The following is a 12,393-nucleotide window of genomic DNA, read 5'->3' as shown; positions in this document are numbered from 1 at the left end:
AATTCATACGCATCGCAGCCGAATGTGCGTAGATGAGAGACGTTAGGCTTTTTGTTATACCATAGTTCGTAGGGGGTAGCGACAACGCAACGGGCGCCAAGCGTTCGATTGAGAACGTATACCGTGGTGTTGACCGCTTCCGCCCAGAGGCGCGTGGGCAAGCTCCTCGCGGCTAGCATAGTGCGCGCGCTCTCTACAATCGTTCTCATCTCGCGCTCTGCCCGCCCGTTCTGCTCGGGCGTATACGGCGCCGAAGTAACATGCCTAATGCCTCTCGCCGCCAAAAGTTCTTGAACATTGTTATTGATGTATTCAGTGCCGTTATCCGAATGTAATACTTTTATTTCTTTGTCAAAATGATTTTTAGTTAAAATTACGAATTTACGTAACGCTTCAAAAGTATCACTCTTATGCTGCAAGAAATACACGACGCGAAAACCTGTTGCTTCGTCTTTAAATAATAAGAAAAATTTCGAATTGCCGACGGACGCTACCTGCATCGGGCCGCACAAATCGGTATGAATGACCTTGTCGGGGGTATCGCTAACAATTTTCTTATTTTTCTGAAAAGGCAATTTGAATTGTTTACCTAATGGGCAGGCCTCGCAAAAATACTCGTCTTTGTCTCGAACGTTCATACCGGATACAGCGTCATTTTTTAGCATTTTTTCGATTGAGTCGCGGCTTACATGGCCCAGGCGCTCATGCCAAACATTGAGTGGCACTGAAGACACGTAATTAACTTCGTAACGAGATTCGGTTTTCATAAGCATGCGCGTCAAATTATTATTAAAGCTAAGTCCCTGTGCCATCAAGCTCCCGTCATTCGAAAAAATACTCGCGCAATTTTTGTTGAGAATTACAGAGTAACCATTCGACGTACAAACTCCAGTAGACAATAAATTCTTATTCATAGTGGGCACCAACAATACATTGTTTATCTCACCGTCGAGCCATCTGCCGCCGACGAAGCGTTTAATAAGGACTTTACCGCGCCCCTCTACAGCTTTTCGGGTTCCGTCGCCGAGGTACACAAACTCGTCTCGGCTCGGCTGGAATTCCACGAACCAGCTCCGCTGGCAAGTTATGTGCCGAGACGCGCCGCTGTCGAGTAGCCAACACTCACTCTCGTCGATTTCGCGAATCCAGCTATGCTCGCTGTCGGGTAAACAAACAATGTTGTGGGAAAAACTCGACGGCTGAGATACTATAAACGCAGCCATGTTCGCGGAAGCAAAGCCTGCATTGCTGTTGCCCGAATTTTTGCCGTCCGGCTTACCGTTATTATTCGACTCTTCATCGGCGTTTTTGTTAGCGTTGTTCGCGCGCTTTCTCGCGTAGCAAAATTTGGCGATGTGCCCCGATTTACTACAAAAATTACGGCCTCTTGCACGCTGTCCCATGCCGAGATGAAAGCATTATACTTCGGTGGAAGAGTGCTCAGAATTTTCGCCATCACCATGATGGTCGAGACCTCCTGGCCAATGTCCTTTAGCTGACTGGCGATGTTCTCCACTTTGGCGATGTGTTGAGATACAGAGTCAGTTGGCGCCATGCGGTACTCGTGGAACTTAGTAGTGAGCGCCAACTTATTGGAAGCGCTTTTTTGCTCATGAATGCTTGACAATTTTCGCCACATTTCATTCGAACTCACGCATGTCACCAAATAGTCAAGTTGCGAATAGTCGACCGACGAAGATAACACAAACATGGCTTTGGCGTCCTTCTTCGTCCAAGCATTCAAGTTGTTGCGATTCGCTTCTGTATTATCTGGCTTCACTTCTCGACCTTCAACCATGTCCAGCAGCTCGTGAGCGGTTAGTATAGCCTTTATCTGAAACTTCCAGAGCTGGAAGTTTTGTCCGTTAAATTTTGGGATGTTTTTCACGTCAGAAATGTCGGCCATCTTGACGCTGATGATAATCTCCCAAAGTAAAATAAACTCACTTAATACACACAGAAATATGCAGCAGGATAACAGTCAGTCATAAAGAAAAAACGCGTCACACGAGCTCCTTTTAACAAAGGATCCCAACAGCACACTGGCTAAAGCCCTGGGCCCATAACCTGTAGCGGGATGCAGGTGTGGAAGTGGGAGGTCCGTAAATAAAAGGACAAAGCTTAATAAGCAAAGTAAACGTTTATTCAAAAGAAAACTGACGTAAGTGCGTGCTCACTGCGTGGCGACAGTCGAGAGACCAACTGGCAGCGAGGCGCAGCGCTCGCTCCGTCGCTCGCTTCGTACCGCGAGCGTACGTACATATACATGCGTAGGTACTGTCGATAACCTTTTAGCCGATAACACGAGAGAAAAATATTACATGTATTGTTTCAACAGATCTTCTTTTAGCAAATGTTTTTGAAAACTTTAGAAACAATTATCTAGAGGTATAAGAATTAGATACTGTACACTATTCCACAATTATTAGAGAAAAACTAGGTCCGAGAAAAATACGATAACTTTTAGTTCTCATGATAACGAGAAATAGAATGTTACTCCTGTGACTGACTCGTCATCTTGCGAAGATGATAAAATAAATCAAGAACTTAACAGCGAACACGAAAAGAGTGACAATGGTGAAATACTATATTGTCAAAAGGAAAGGAGAGAAGAGAAAATTATTGTAGTAGAGTCACCTCACGTAGTAGAAGAAACCTCATTTCAAAAAACCACAACTACTACCACAGGCTGTTTGATCAGACTTGCCAGCCAGTGATATTAGATCATTGACCGTCTAGTATTTGAAGCAAGGGTAATAGACCAACTACAACTTCACAAGAGAGCAACTACGGGGATGGAAAATTATACAGAACTTTTATCTTGATAAATGGCAAACAACAATTTTAAGGTAAATATAAATTGTTATTTTCATTCTTATATTTATTTATTTAGTTTTTTTTTTTTGATATTAAAACTTATTAAAAATTTTTGGTGTATTTTTTTTACAGATGCTCGGTCTGGCAGCTTAAAATGGAGTTGCTTCTCAAGGCTTCGTTCTATGAAAAAAATCACTGAGATGATAGGTAAACATAACTGTCTGGTCAAAAAATGTTAGAAAGTAAACCCAAAATATGGAATGAAAGTCACTGTAAAATTCAATGACGAGTTATTGATATTTTTATCTAGTGCAGTGTTAAAGAATATCGCCAATTATCCAGTCCTGAAAAAGAAGCTTTTCATAACTTATAACGGTTGTTACATTTAATTTTTAAGTGTACAGGATAAATAGTTTTTATAAAGATAACTAAAAAAAATACCATGTATTGTATTTTTTCCATACGAAATCGTTTAATAAATTAACTCCTTTACAGTTTATATTTTTATTTATTTAATTTTTTTTATGCGTTCACTATATATTTTTTATACATTATATTTCCTTGAATTACAATTGCTTTTTTGAACTATTATGAGTAGCCCCAAGAAATTAGCTGCTTCTGATGATTTTCCAAACTGTTAGTAAATGGTTTTGTTAGTCCTACGCGGGTTATGGTAAGAACTTTTTTCGATTAGTTAGTCATACAAAATTTTTCAAGGACTTGTTTAGTATCACTTGGACATACTTCACCAACTTTTAATTTTGACTTTATTAGTTTTTATTAAAAATATACATTTTTGTACAATATTATTAATTTTACTTTCATTAACCACTGAAGTATCTTTTGGCTTTACACCAATCGTTCACTATTTTTTATTATCGTTAGTTCTCAGCTGTTGTAAAAGATTAAGCCTTTTATAATAACTTTTTGCGTACTTTTGAGTTTGTACATGTGACAAAAAAAAGTTTTTATAGTACAAGATCACCCAATGCATAAAACAGATCTAATGATAATTGAAGTGGATGGATTCAACGTTACCCTACTATTTTGAGCAGTGGGTATACATCGAATACGATCCCAGAGCTTTTTTTACTTCTCAATTCAATGGTTAAGGTAGAGTTGAGAAATTTTTTAACTCTACTCTACTCATACTTCTGCTACGTACACACAATGTCTCATGTATGTACACGTACAGAGCAAACAAACTAAGCTATTAAGCATTCAGATTTTCTTTAAATTAACAATCACTTGCACAGTCTTATCATTACATGAAGTGTTATGATAAGCTGATATTCCTCATATGATTGAAAATTAATTTTTTCTTAATTTTACTCAAATTTTTCAAGATAGTGCATAAAAATAAGTTATTTTATTTCATTTGGCACTGAAGCATACCTTTAGATCGAACGTTTTCGTTACTATAGACGCTGATGTGAATTTTTTCATCCCCTCCCAGTTTATTTTTGAAGAAAATAGACGCCTAAAGATTACCGTACGTGGAGTATAAGTTTATTTTGTATTTTCGCATGAGAATTTGACAATTCATTTGGTAAAGCTCTTCACCACGATCTGTTTATAAATTATTTATAACATTTTTCTCAGTAAAAAAGAATTTTATAGTGGCAGTCATATCTGTATCAGTATTATTTTTTACAGGCAGGGTCTATCCATACTTGAAAAATACATTTTTGACACAAAGCTTCTTTTTAGACAAGTAAGAGGAAATAGGTCTACTAGTAAGCAATTAAAGCGATGTTTTAATAGACATAATATTAAGTTTGCAGCGTAAACTGAATATAATTAAAGAGATTTCGACCCAGATTTCTTCTACAACTCCAAAACGCCGTGAGGAGGAATAGAAAAAGTAGTAGAAGAGCTTTATAAACCTACGGTAAGCAACTGAATTCAGCAACAGTTTGATGTTCGGGACCTGGATAAGACATGTCAAGCTAATATTGTCAAGATGATACCTTATACTGGTAAAAATAAAAGTTATGGATATTTTCTGACAGTCATTATAAGACAAGTCATTATTACTATCAGCAAATATCTATAACCTTTACTTTCACGAGTATAAAGTATCGTCTCCACAATATTATCTTGACATGTTTTATCCAAGCCCTGAACACAAACTTACTGGCAAAGTCAGTTGCGTCTCGTAGGTTTAAAAAACTCTTCTACTACTCTTCCTATCCTTCCTAACTGTCTTTTGAAGTTATAGTAGAAATCTAGATCAAAATTATTTTGTTCTGACGCTGCTAATTTAATATTGTTCCTTTGAATACCTCGTTTTAATTACTCAGTAGTAGACTTCTTGCTTCTAACTCATCTAAAATGGAACTTTTTTCTTTATATAAGGTTGTAGGATTTATAGCATTTTTTGCGTAGATAGCTGACGCAAGATTGCAAAATCTTTTATTTTCTAAGTCACGTTGACCATCTGAGATAAGCTTATATCCATTTCCAGGAGGATCTTGACTACCTTTATATTGAGCTGATCTATGTCTAAATATATCATTGCTTATTTTAATACTAAAGTTTAATTTACTAAGCAAGCTTACCTTACAAAGCTTCTTAAAGGTTAAATTTATTTTATTAGTGCCCTATCTTAAGTTATAACGTCAATCACGACGTCATTTGTGACATCGCAAAATACGTTATTCATGACGTCGTTAATGACATCACATTGACGTCAATATGACGTCATTCACAACGTCGCAAAAGACGTACTTTACGACGTCTCAAATGACGTGATTTACATAGGTTGTTGCTTAACAAAGGGCTGTTTTAAGGCATTTGATGATCTTAGAGGTGCTACCATTAGGATGGTAACATTAAAACAGAGGGATTCAAAAAGTTTTTGAATTTAGAAAGTTTTTTACCTGTTTGAGAAAAAAAAGAAAATTTTTTTTTTATCATAAAAAATACTTGAACCCCCTGGTTTTAGTGTTACCATCCTGATGGTAGCACCAGAAGGCCATTAAATGTCATAACTTGAGATAGGGTGTAACTGGGCTTACGTGCTGATATCTCTGCCACTAGCAATCTTAGTCGATTAACTAGTTCGTCACGGTTGTTCCAGTAAACGTGGTCTACTCGTGTGTTAAGCTTAGCAAATAAAAATTCAAGTATGATGGCACTTTTGTTTTTTAAATGTATGAGTTTAAATAACGGGATAATAACATCATTAAATTTTTGCTGTTGTATGGATAAATAGTCTCATTTTTTACCTTACTTCCTTTTAAGCGTACTAAAAATTTTTAATAATTTTTATGTATCAAGATTAATGATAGGATGTTATACATGCTCTAGAAGAATGCTTTTTCATGTGGAATTTAAGCAACCCATTAGTCATTTAATGAACTAAATGCTTGATTAGAATTAAAATATTTTTAAAATTAACAGAACAATTACGACGTACATATTGTCAATTTTTTCATCTCATAAATTCGATATTATTCTGGCTTATTTCTATTAGGTATTCAAAAACATAAATTGATCTACAAAATTTTATCATTATCATGCACTTCATCATTATTACAATTACTTTTTTCAACATCAGCATCACAGTTTTTTACAGTATTATCCGATGAAAAAGTATCCTCGTCATCTTCATTGTTACTATCAGCCAATTAAAATATTAATGTGTCGATGTTATTTATTCGTTTAGAAGGCTCAGAAGGCTTGACAAGTTGTTTAGATAGAGATTAAAATCTTTGCAATACGTTTTTTCTCCTTTGTATTGTATGAAACGGATCAGTCATAGGTTTAGAAGTCTCACCAATTTATTTTGAAAAATTTTACTGTCCTGCCTTTAAGAATAGATGCTTACATTTAATATTTTGATTTGCTTTTTGAATTTGTTAAAGAATGCGTTTTCGTTATAAAATGCATCCATGTTTACTATTTAAGAGTTAACAGAAGGCTGATGAATGCTTAATGAGAACAAGTAATATTTGTTACGAAAGAGTCGAATCCTGTCCTGTATCTCCAATTATTTAGATAACTAACTTTGTATATTACGACAAGCCCATACTACACAACTTTCCAATATTTAACATTTAATTTTTTCAATACATTCTATCAATATTAACATGACCATTATACATGTTTTTTAAATTCTTATTATCTTGTCAAAATATTACTAAGAAGATTACGTTATCTCTGGCTTAATGCTTTAGAACTGCTTAAAAGTGTTAAAAAGTCTATGGTTACAAGTAAATGTGATCGCAAAGTTTTAATCTCTACTTTAGAGAGTGCTTGAGCAGCCATGAAAAAAGCTGGTGATAAGAAAAACACCAGAACACCACGCATATTACACATAATTTAAAAAATTAGTGGTTTCTTACCGTACATTGTACCCACATTCAAAGATCTAAGCACTGTAGGCTCCTGCACATGGTGTGAGTGGTATACGTAAAGCAATAAATGAGTCAAACAAAGCCAAGAAATAGGTTTCTTACCGTACATTGTACCCACATTCAAAGATCTAAGCACTGTAGGCTCCTGCACATGGTGTGAGTGGTGTACGTAAAGCAATAAATGAGTCAAACAAAGCCAAGAAACAGGTTGAAGAAAGTGCCAGACGTAATAAAAAAAAGTTAAAATTGTTTTACTTGGTAAGAGCCTCCTCCTAAAACCGTGTGAAAAAGGTTTAGGACTAAATTTAAAACCATGAAGGGGATAAGAGAAATAGTTCAAATTAGAACTACTTAATGAAGCTTTTACAAATATACATATTATAAATTATATGAAAAAATATTGAAGCTACAACATTTTTAAAGAGGACTCATAAAATAAGATATGTTATCCAGTGATTTATATTAGAATAAATCAGCTATTGTTAATCTAGATGTTGAATAAGGTCCCGATACTTATTGTATTGCATACAAAAAAAAGACTTGACAACGTACAATATTTTAACAGTTCTAGTGGTCTACAATCACCACTATATTTAATTTTGTACCACAGCGTTAGTACTCTTAAGTAAAATTGTGAAAGATATAAAAAATTTAATACGTATTACTGTGGTTATGTCTGTCTAAGATCTTAAAGTAATAACCTTATCTGTAAGCCTTTATAAGTAAGGTATATGCAAAAATTTATCATTTATTGATTAAACGTCATTAAAGACGCATTAACTTTTAGATTGTCTAGTACATCATCCGTTTTCAAAGCACAGTATTTTAATCCAATTCACTGCAAAAAAGTTACGTTCGTCTAATGATCTACACCTAAAATCAATGAGAATTATAATAAATCTTACGTAAGTAAAGCGGTGGTAATTTTACCAACGAGTAGCTATAAAATTCAAGATATAGAAAATTGTTTCATCCACATACTAACACCTCAAGATATTTCAACAAGTGCAAAGCCAAAAAAAATAGGTTTCGTATACTGATGTTGTGTAGCCATCCAATTAATTTTCTGCTAGAAGACTTGTTGGGATCAGTTTTTAGTTTTACAAAACGCATACTCGCTTTAAACAACACTCTGGAGTCAGATAAACCTGCTGTGATTCTTAAGGTAAATGCACTTTAAGTTGAGCGTATTCCTTGGTGTAATTTGATGAAAAAGCATGAGTGTAAAAATTTATGGCTTGAGCTCTACTATCATGGATTATATTGGAAATCTGGTAATATAAACTACACTTGAATAGGAAATGCGCTACTAGATAATTTTGAAGATGTAAGGTACATTTTTGTAATAGCAGAATTTAAAAAAAGGTGTCTAAAAAAAATGTCTAGCCATGCAGTAAAAGTACATATGATAGTATGCGCAAAGGTTATCAAAGAACATGTTTTTATCCAGCATTACAAAAATATTTAGAATAAGTGAATCAAACCGCAAGTGGACGATTTCAATGACAACAAGAGATGAAAGTGAATTATTATTTAGATCAATGACAGTAAAAGTCTTAATATAAGTGTATAAATAGGTAAGTAAGCCAACTATGAATTAATTAGGAGTTATCGGTAACTTTTAAGTTTAATATATGTTAAGCTTTGATAACGCAAAAGGTTTATATAAAAAAAAATTAATTCAAGTAAGTAAAAGGTAATAACAGAATAAAGTTAAGTTACAATCATGTACGGACCAGGCTATAATAAACCAAATAATCAAAGCTGTATCAGTACTGTTCAGTTTATTCAGCACAGCTGTGTCATCCATTTATTGTAAAAGCAGTCTTGTTACTATTGAGTCATCTGCTGTCGTATTGGTAAAGTTATCCATGATTTGTAAATAAAATTTAAAAATTACATTTAAGTGAATTAACCAAACCAAACAAAGTCAAAGTAGCTTTATTCAACTTTTAAAGTTATAAGTCTACAATGATTTTATCTAACTGATTTTTATTTGTAGAATGAAAATGAAATTTAGAAAAATTTGCAGTATTATAGGATGTGAATTTACATACCTATGCTGAATATCCGAGTGCTGAAGTGTTTAATTTCTTATGTTTATGGAGATAGTGCGAGGAAATATTTCATTAAATACGACAGATTAGGATATAAAGTTTAATGGTTTACCATTTTTATTTGCCTAGGGGTGCATGTCAGTCACGAAAATCATAATTTCAAGGCAACCGATAAAATCCTTTACTTAATTGGTTATTTGAGCTTTACAAACTTAAATAGCACTAGGTGTTTTAGCAATGAAGGATTGAACAGTTTTAAGTTTAGTTGCCTTGACATTCGAATTTTAACCACGTTGTTCAGTTAGTACATAGTTGATATGTAGAAAAAGGCAAGAAGAAGCACTTATTGAGCAAATCTAGTCACTAAGAATGGTCACAATAACAGTGAAAAACAAAAGTAAAGTAGTAAGTTTCATTTATATATTCTGAATGTAAACAAAAATTAAAAAGTAGTGACTGTTTGTATAAGAATTTAATAAGAAAGTAAGATCGAGCAGTCGTGACGTAAATTTGAAGTACAAAAATTCCAACCACACAAATAAAATGTCAACACATTAAGTATAAATACGCTCTTTAGCACTAAGTAGTGTGTTAAAAGAGCAACTTAACTGTTAAGGTATTTTGAAAGTCAATCTAATACAAATTCGTGCAACAATCACTATGTAAACCTCTGGCATCAGTAATAGGAAAAATTCGTACCAACACGATAAGACAGGAGTAACTCCTACATCAATCACTCACATATACATCAAATTTTCTTTAGATCTAGGTGGTAAGGTGATGTGAACACATAAGGCAGATCAGGGTCAAAACTAAAAGTATAGGCTTATAGAGCTGCACAGCAGGTTGAACAGAAAAATCACGACAGGGCGGAGAAGCAGCAATCACAGTTAGAAGTGACATGCAGTGCAGAGTAAATGCCGAGAATGGTTGAATAAAGGAGTGTGCAACGACTCTAAAACAAAAACGCCCGAAGGCATATAAGGTGAAAATCAGAACTGAAAATAGACTTAACTTTAGACACAACCACTATCACTTATGGCTAGAACAATACTGTGAAAAAAAGTTTAAGCATGACGTTAAAATAGAGCTTATAACTGAAATAAGAGTTAGAAAATAAGGTCTTATTTTTAGAATAGTCGTTAATAGTGCGTTCAAATCTTTACTACTACTTATTTTATATAAGAAAATAATTTTTCTTAAGATGATAACTTCTAATTTCATTTATAAATCATGAGGTCAAAGTTATGGCAACTTAGGCTTGCACTTAGAAAAACTCTTATATTTTGGTGGCTGATCATATGTGTTTGTTTATGGATGTAAAAATCTAAAAGAAGTACTTGCACAAGTAAAATATAGGAATACTTCAAAAATCACAATTATGGATGATAAACATATGCAAGAAAATTTTTCTGTGAATCAATGAAAAATTTTTTTTCACAATATGTGTAGCTTTTGAAAGAAAAAAAAAAGTCAAAATTATTTTATGTAAATTAAGGCTGCATACATAACTTTTTTTTAAACCATAATTTTTTTTTCTTTAGAGACTGTAAGTTTCTCCTTATCCGTGTTACCTCAGTGTTAGTATAGTTATATGAATATAAGAAGACTTTGTTTCGTAGTTATCTAAAAAAATTCAGAACATTAACATATACGATCCACGTATGGTGGAATTACAAAAATTTTTTTTTCATGTATGAAACCATTAATTTTAATAATACATTTTTATTTTCTTCCAGAATTACTCAGCTCGTTTCAATTTAGAAAGAATAGTTAAAATGTATACATTTGTATATATTTCTTAATATTTTCCTGACATTCTGATAAACTGAGCGTATAACGGTTCTGCGTTACTGTGCTCCTATGCATAAACATGCTGTAGTCATTTGATTGTAATAATAATTTATTCACACAAAAGTAGAGATAACTTACTTTACATGGCTTCTTAACCATTGGACTACAGTTAATAACCTATAATTTAAGGAATACGTGTCCAAGTCAGGTGAGTAAAGGTCCAGTCTTGAACTCAGAAGTATGTATTACCCAGCTTCCAAGCTACAAAAATCACAGCCTAAGCCACTGTGCCACTGTGGGCGTTATATGTATATTAGTTGGTCTTAACCCCTCTGTGCAATGCAGACACCAAACCCTCAGAAAAGGGAAGGGTTCTTTGAAGGCGCAACTCTATGGTAGGTATTTGTTCCTTAGGTGTTAGGGAAGCGAAGCTTCTTAAAGAAAGGTTTTTGTACTTGGTAAAGACTGTATCAACCTGTTTAATTTAACCATAAAACAATAAATAATTGAAGCAACAGATACAAGGTAAACTATGAAGTAGTGATTTAGGGTCTTGCATTACCTGTTAATAAGCAGTATAGTAATTTACTGTTTTTTGTTAACTAATGAAGCAGATATTATCTGTTCTAGGATACACTTCGTCATTTTTGCTGAAGTTATCAACTGATATAATATAAACTTACAGAGAAGCTATTGAATGTCCCCAGTCTCCGAGTGATGCATGTATCAGTTGTGACTTCTTATTTTAGTAGTTCATGGTTGCCATAAGGTATTTTCAGTGACACAGTCATGTGCCTTTAAGTAACTTTTAAATTCTTTCTGAATAAATAAAGTGGCCAGTAAGTACTTTGAGTTACCTCTTAATTGAAACCTGTGTTATTAAATACTGCTTTGTAATAAATCAAGAGGAAACAAAATTCCATGTATTGCCTAGGGATTTATGCTTATGAAGTATAAAAGCTTTAATGATTAAAAAAATTGTTAATAAGCGCTCGAAGTTATCTGGAGATGTGTGCTTATGTTATTAAGTAACGCTTCATTGATTAAGTGAGCTGCAAAAAAGTATCCATTTTACTCTATGGTTAGTGCTAACGTTATTAACTAAATCCTTATGAATTTAGAAATTGGCCTGTAAGCACCTGAAGTTACGTGGTATTTGGCTCTTGTGCTATAAATTAATGTTTCATATAATGAACACAGTCGCCAGTCAGCACCCAAAATTACATAATGATATGAGCTAATATTTTAAATTAATATTTTAATTATTCACAGAGTGTTTAGCAAGAGTTCCATGTCATCTCGTGACATGTGCTTCAATTTCTAATAAAAGTTTTATTAATTCACAAAGAGAGAAGCAAGTGCCT

At 33.8% G+C, this 12,393-nt stretch overlaps 1 protein-coding gene across 1 annotated transcript in view; it reads right to left on the bottom strand.

The window, feature by feature from the left end:
• Nucleotides 1-12,393, bottom strand: part of Aldh7A1 (aldehyde dehydrogenase 7 family member A1) — a 631,978-nt gene that overhangs the window by 120,248 nt on the left and 499,337 nt on the right. The window lies entirely within an intron of this gene.

Source organism: Copidosoma floridanum, unplaced genomic scaffold, assembly GCF_036245765.1.
Source record: "Copidosoma floridanum isolate Cflo_tuat_1 unplaced genomic scaffold, Cflo_Japanese_pri ptg000021l, whole genome shotgun sequence".
NCBI lineage: Eukaryota > Metazoa > Arthropoda > Insecta > Hymenoptera > Encyrtidae > Copidosoma > Copidosoma floridanum.
Note: the sequence above shows the minus strand (reverse complement) of the source record. Positions and strands in the feature narration are given on the sequence as shown.